Genomic DNA, 6,274 nt, shown 5'->3' with positions numbered 1-6,274 from the left:
TAAATCTCTTGGAGGTAATTTGAAACTAAGCACAATTCTTTAAAAAAAAATAATGTGTTATGTGCTTTTGCAAAGTGTAAAATTGCCAATGCTTATTGGAGCACTTCCGTTACCAAATCTTCATTTTCGGATCTGCGTAGTTTTGAAGTAAGCCACAGTTCTTCAATTTCGGAGTTAGTTAAATCTTGCTTGTAGTTCGCAATCCCATAATGCCTAAGGTAGTGCTCTGCAGTTCCTATTTTGCATATTTAGAATTTTAAAGAAAACCATTTCCCCGGGTGTCCTCACTGGTATACTGGCTTTAAAAACCCTTATGTGTCTTAGGTATTGTTAAAAGAACCCTTAATTCCCTTTATTTTGGTGTATGTTTGATTGGCGTAATATGGGTTATAGAGCATACAGCTTGGCCTTATTCCAGATATGCATCTTTAAAAAAAAACTGCTAGCTCCACTTGGTTATTTTCACTTCCTGAACTTCAGGAGTAAATTGTAAAAAAAAAAAAAAAAAAAAAAAAGAAGTAAAAAAATCCGATAACATTTTTTTTACATTTCATATATTTGATAATCCATTGAACTTTCAGAAGCTGGTATTGTCTAGTCTGGCAAAATTAATTTTCCTTATTTTAAAAGGTGCTAAAGATGGTGTACTTTAGACTAATTCAGGGTGATTATTTTAGCACAAGGGGTCAGTCATTTTAGTTAGCAGTGTGCTTAGATCATGTACAATTTCGATAAGTACAATATCCAAAGAAATGTCAACCACATTACATCAAAGTAGCATAGAGGTATGCCAACATTCTGTCCACTGTGCATGTTTCAAATGCAAGCAACTTCACCTTACGTACGTCACTCTCTCAAAAATATATACTAACTTGTGAGCGACCACTAAATAGAAGTGATCGGTTTTCAAAAGAAACCGGAACTTGTGATGTTTGTGTTGATCAGAAACCGAAACAGGAAATATATTATCCCAATTTTACCTAACCTATGTATTCCGGTCAATGATACCGTATTTGTTTTTTGTAATCTATCTATCCGGATTATACCACCTCTCATATTTTCTTCTCTTGTTTGTAACTGTTGCACTTTGCAGGTTCGTGTTCTCTGTCAGAAGAAATTTACAATAGTCAAAGAGACATAAATGGGTTGCAGTTGAAAGAGTAGAAAAATGGTTGAGGAATGCCAGTCATTTTTATTACCGGCATGGTTGTATATTTTCGAGGGTATTGCCCTCACCGTAAGGCCTCTCCAGTGAATGCTTACTATGTACAGGTGTATCTACACGGGGAGAACCGCTAGACAGATATTCATACCCGTTACACAGGAGAAGAGCTAAAACTTCGATAAGTGTTGCCTGACTGCAGGCATTTAGACAATAAGATGTTTTAACAGCTCTGTTTTTCTAACAACGATATGGTTTATATAAAATTTCGCAATTCTTTCGCTTACATGTATACGTTCACGCAATTAACGTATTTACTGTCTCGTAATGAATTTATTTTATTTATTAAAGATTTGATTATTTTCTGTTATATTCTCCCTCAAAGGTTAAACTCAGAGGCGTAGCTATGATATTTTGCGCCCGGGGACGAACTATAAAATTAGCACCCCAGCCCCCTCCCCGTTTAATCACATTTTTTAATATTACCCTTGTTTACTTATTATAATGTAACGTTGTAAGCCTTATTTTGGCGCCCCTGTACCTTGGCGCCCGGGGACATATGTACCCCCCTGCCCCCCCCCCCCCCCCCCCAGCTACGCCTCTGGTTAAACTAAAACTCTATTTTCGGGGGAAGACGGGTTTTGTTTGGACAATAATTTACTATGTTTTCATCATTACGATTAGATTCACATCTTTACGATAAGATTCACATCCTTAAGGTAACATTTACATCTTTAAGACAAGATCCCAATATAAGCTTTATTTACCTCCTTATGATAACATTCACATATTTAACTTAAAGTTTATGATAACATCCCAAGATAATATTCGTGTCTTTAAATTAATTATCATATTTAATAATGTTTATTCAAGCAGGATCAGCAAATAGCAGAAACAGAAATACAAAATAGATTTAAAACCACATGATCCACAAAGGATAACCTACCATTTAGTTTACCGAAGTTAATCATTATGAAAGAAGAATACATTATAGGTTGGTACCGCGCCATGCTCGTGATCGCAAAATTTCATTACCGGAATAATGTTCAGTGACCATGTATTAAGTTTAGCCACGAAATTTCCTTTTGATTTTGGAGTAAGATCTTATCATAATTTGCTTGGTTCTTATGTGATGATGGTATCGTTGCAACTCGCTGATGGAATATAGAACTGAGATTAAAAGAAAGTGTGACGTGTTTTATTCCTAAATGTCTGATTCCAGTTACAGAAAACTGTCTACGTTTGAATAAAAGTCAAATCGTCCAACAGGTGTTATTCAATTTATTGTGTTTATATATATATATATATATATATATATATATATATATATATATATATATATATATATATATATATATATATTGCTAAATCAGGCCATTATCAATACTATCAAACAATCATAATTATTGATTATTGAGTTCTCTAGCAAATCGTGCTTTCTTCGCTTTATATTTACAAAACAAATTGCATAAAGAGTTTTTGATGAGTAAAACGATAGTATAACGTATCAAAGAGTTGTCGGAAACAGTACAAACGAACATCCGATATGTATTGATCATGTCCAAAGTACAAAGACGCTTCTTACAGAACTTACAAGAGCTTTATGGAACATATTGCTACAGAGCTAGATAGAGGTGTTGAGTCCGTGTAAGTAAGAGTGCCTGAAATGATGGAATTTGGAAGTGATGATGAGAAGAGTATAACCAAGCCAACAGAGCCTGTATTCCTCTCGGTTACACGCTATCTTTGTACTAAACATCTGAATAATAATGTCAGGCACTTCCTTCAAAATAAAATGGAAACGGGTGAACGTGATATAATAATGACCCAAATGTTTGGTACTGGTGGCATCACAGACGCAAATACTACAATAGATTTTGAAAGTTGATCGGAACTTCTGGAAACAATCATCAATGAACAGCATCCGACATTTGCACCATACTTTATAAATAACTTAAAACCAAGACTACAGAAATATTATTTCAAAAACCTAGCTTTACTGTGGTTCAAGTCCTACTTGGTCAACAGGACACAAATTGTATCTGCAAATGGAATACACTCCAGCCCAGTTGATCTATGTTGTGGTGTTCCACAGGGGTCTGTTCTTGGACCTGTTCTCTTCATTCTGTACGCTCAGTCGCTCTCAAGTGTCATAGATCATCATCCAGTGTCTCACCAATTGTACGCTGATGACACCCAAATATACAAATCTAGCCACCCAATTGAAGTTGATGCTACCATCCAAGGTGTAGAGAGGTGCATTTCTGATGTGAAATCATGGATGACATGTAACAAGCTGCAGATGAATGATGATAAAAGTGATGCCATTCTGATCACAATACAAAGACTTTCTCATTCACATCCTTTACCTCAAACAATAAATATCAGCAGCACCAACATTAAATTCACACAATCAGTCCGAAACCTAGGTGTTACTCTGGACAGTACTCTCACATTGCACCAGCATGTCATGAACATACGCAAGGCTACATATCTTGAGCTGAGACGCATCAACTCAGTTCGCAAATATCTTTCAGTTGATGCCACTAAAACACTTGTGTGTTCATTAATACTTTCAAGACTGGACTATTGTAACTCAATTCCGTCTGGTTCATCTCAATATCTGCTCCAGAAACTTCAAAAGTTCAAAACACAGCTGCTCGGACCATACTTAGAGTGCCACGATCAGAGCACACCTCCCTGCTTCTCTGTACCCTACACTGGCTATCCATTCGATCCAGAATCAAATACAAAATTTGTTCTCTGTGCCACGTTTCACTGTCGGACTCTAGTCCAACATACCTATCCGACCTCACCCATGTGTACACACCAGAAATATACTTACGCTCTTCTTCTGATAATCGTATACTCATTATTCCCACTATGAAAACAAAGTCATATGGATAGCGTTCTTTTGCACACCAGGGCCCAGCAACGTGGAATGAATTGCCCACTGAACTTAGACACAAAGACACAGTGATTACATTCAAGAGGGCTCTCAAAACTCACTTATTTCGACTGCAAGAACAAACTTAAAGACCTAATAATGTTTCCTACCTTAAATATTCTTAGTATGATTTTTAATGTTTTCTAATTTCATGGTGTTTGTTTTTGTAATCATATCATTATATATTTTTTATCTTATAGGTGTTGTCTAATGTTGTAAAGCGCTTAGAGCTTCTAAAGATTAGGCGCTATACAAAGTCCTCATTATTATTATTATTATTATTATATATATATATATATATATATATATATATATATATATATATATATATATATATATATATATATATATATATATATAGTATGAATATACAAGCAACATCTATGCTACCTGGTATATTCAACTCAGAAGTAAATACATATTTAAGAGAGGAAGACTGACAGAATAAAAGGAGATAATGAGTCATTACACTAACCTGTATCGCAAATGTGATACTGCCATTTCCTGTATCTATTACAAGAAAAAGCAAGCTGGCGAGGCCTGACATGCCTATGACATTTTACACAAGGATAAAGCGCCATTGTCACAATTAACCCAGTTCAGTTCATATTATTCCAAAATATATCCAATCGAAATGTCACAATATAAACTGTATTTACAATAAATTAATCCAAAATGTGCACACAGATTAGCATGCATTCATTACCTTAATAAAAGTGACTTTAATTATAATTAACTGTTGACATCTTTTTCGGCGACTTAGAGATGCGTTAGTATCTTCTTTAATTGCAGACGTCAATGAGTGGAAATTAATATTAGTGCTAACTATTATTTAAAATATGTATGAATTGGGGGCGAATTGTCCCTTGACTGGATCTGAAGTGTCTTGCGGTCGAAATGTCTTGGGTTTTTTTTCTTGGGGTCGAAATGTCTTGCTCCCATGTGGTATTGATACTTATTTATAAATGTTGATAAATAATCACGTTACTGCACCCGAGCACTCTTCGTCTAAAAGGGAGTTATATCCCTTGGCAACTTTTGGACCTCGCTACTTTTCCCGTTACATAAACAATCGCTAAATATTCACACTTTCTGTTTCTTTATGTTGTTGTTGAAATTTAAAGTAGGTATTTTATAAAGTCTTGATGTGTTCTTGGAGAGTCTTTGGGTGACCTGGGGTGTATTAGGGTGTATTATGGTGTTTTGGGGTGTTTAGTGAGACCCCTCCCAATCACAAATTTATACCTTCATTTTTCACGTCTGAAGCGTTTTTGACAGCACGTGATGATTACAGTGCAAACGAAAGCCCTTTCCCTCGGTGATAATTTTGAAAAACACTGTATTTAATAGCTTGATGCAATTGAAAACAGTTGTCACATACGCAGTTTTTGAGATATTCTACTGCCTTGTTCATTACAATGTGCAATTGTTCTGCATACAATTTTTTCCGGAACACTTGCTTACACTTTTGCTTTAACTTTAGGTCCTTTTTAAATAGCCAGTATAACCTTTGAGGAAAGCTGGGGAAATTCTTTTTCTTTACAATTCTAACCTTATGCAGAATGTGAAACTGTAGAGCGCCACCTTGACACGTGCTCTTTGCGTAGTGAATCTGGTTGTCTTCAAATTGCTGCAAGGTTTACAGATTTTCGGTCGTTGTTTTCAACAATAAATATTTTGAGAAGTTTGTGGGGTTTGTTTTCATTTTTCTATAAAACTTATATGACTTTCATTTATATGTTCGATTTGTATGCCTACAGCAACACTAGAAACGGCTTAGTGTTGATAACACATGACTCTCTGACCTCTGATATCATTAAGGCGGTGCTCTACAGTTTCGTATTTTGCATGGATATCACTCCAAATACAAGACATATCCTAGAACACCAGAGATGGCGAGATTCTGGGTAGGGTAGCCGAGGGATGGATTCCCCTACAGTACGTTATACCATCGTTTTACTCCTCAGTAGTCTTATACAACTTTTGGGGTAAATTAAATGCGAAGAAAGCACGATTTGCGAACCTGATTTTTGAAAAGCAATCTTCATATTTCCTTTTCTGAAACACTGGAAAGTTATATTGGTAAAAACACCTAAATGAGATAACTGGTAGCTATCTTGTTCTGATTTCTGCGATAAATATGCTGATAACTATCATATGTAAAT

The 6,274-nt window shown here is 35.4% G+C and overlaps 1 long non-coding RNA gene across 1 annotated transcript in view; it reads right to left on the bottom strand.

Moving 5' to 3' along the window:
• The window catches only part of LOC149801874 (uncharacterized), a 25,493-nt gene extending 24,567 nt beyond the window's left edge, over positions 1 to 926 (bottom strand). Inside the window, exon 1 of the long non-coding RNA XR_016420730.1 lies at positions 873 to 926. This is a non-coding gene — a long non-coding RNA (uncharacterized LOC149801874). The remainder of the gene's footprint in view (positions 1 to 872) is intronic.
• Between the last annotated feature and the right edge of the window lie 5,348 nt (positions 927 to 6,274).

The sequence above is a fragment of the Sinohyriopsis cumingii genome, chromosome 4 (genome assembly GCF_028554795.1).
Source record: "Sinohyriopsis cumingii isolate HCF-2022 chromosome 4, ASM2855479v2, whole genome shotgun sequence".
Taxonomy (NCBI): Eukaryota; Metazoa; Mollusca; class Bivalvia; order Unionida; family Unionidae; genus Sinohyriopsis; species Sinohyriopsis cumingii.
This window is presented reverse-complemented; position numbering and strand designations above follow the sequence as displayed.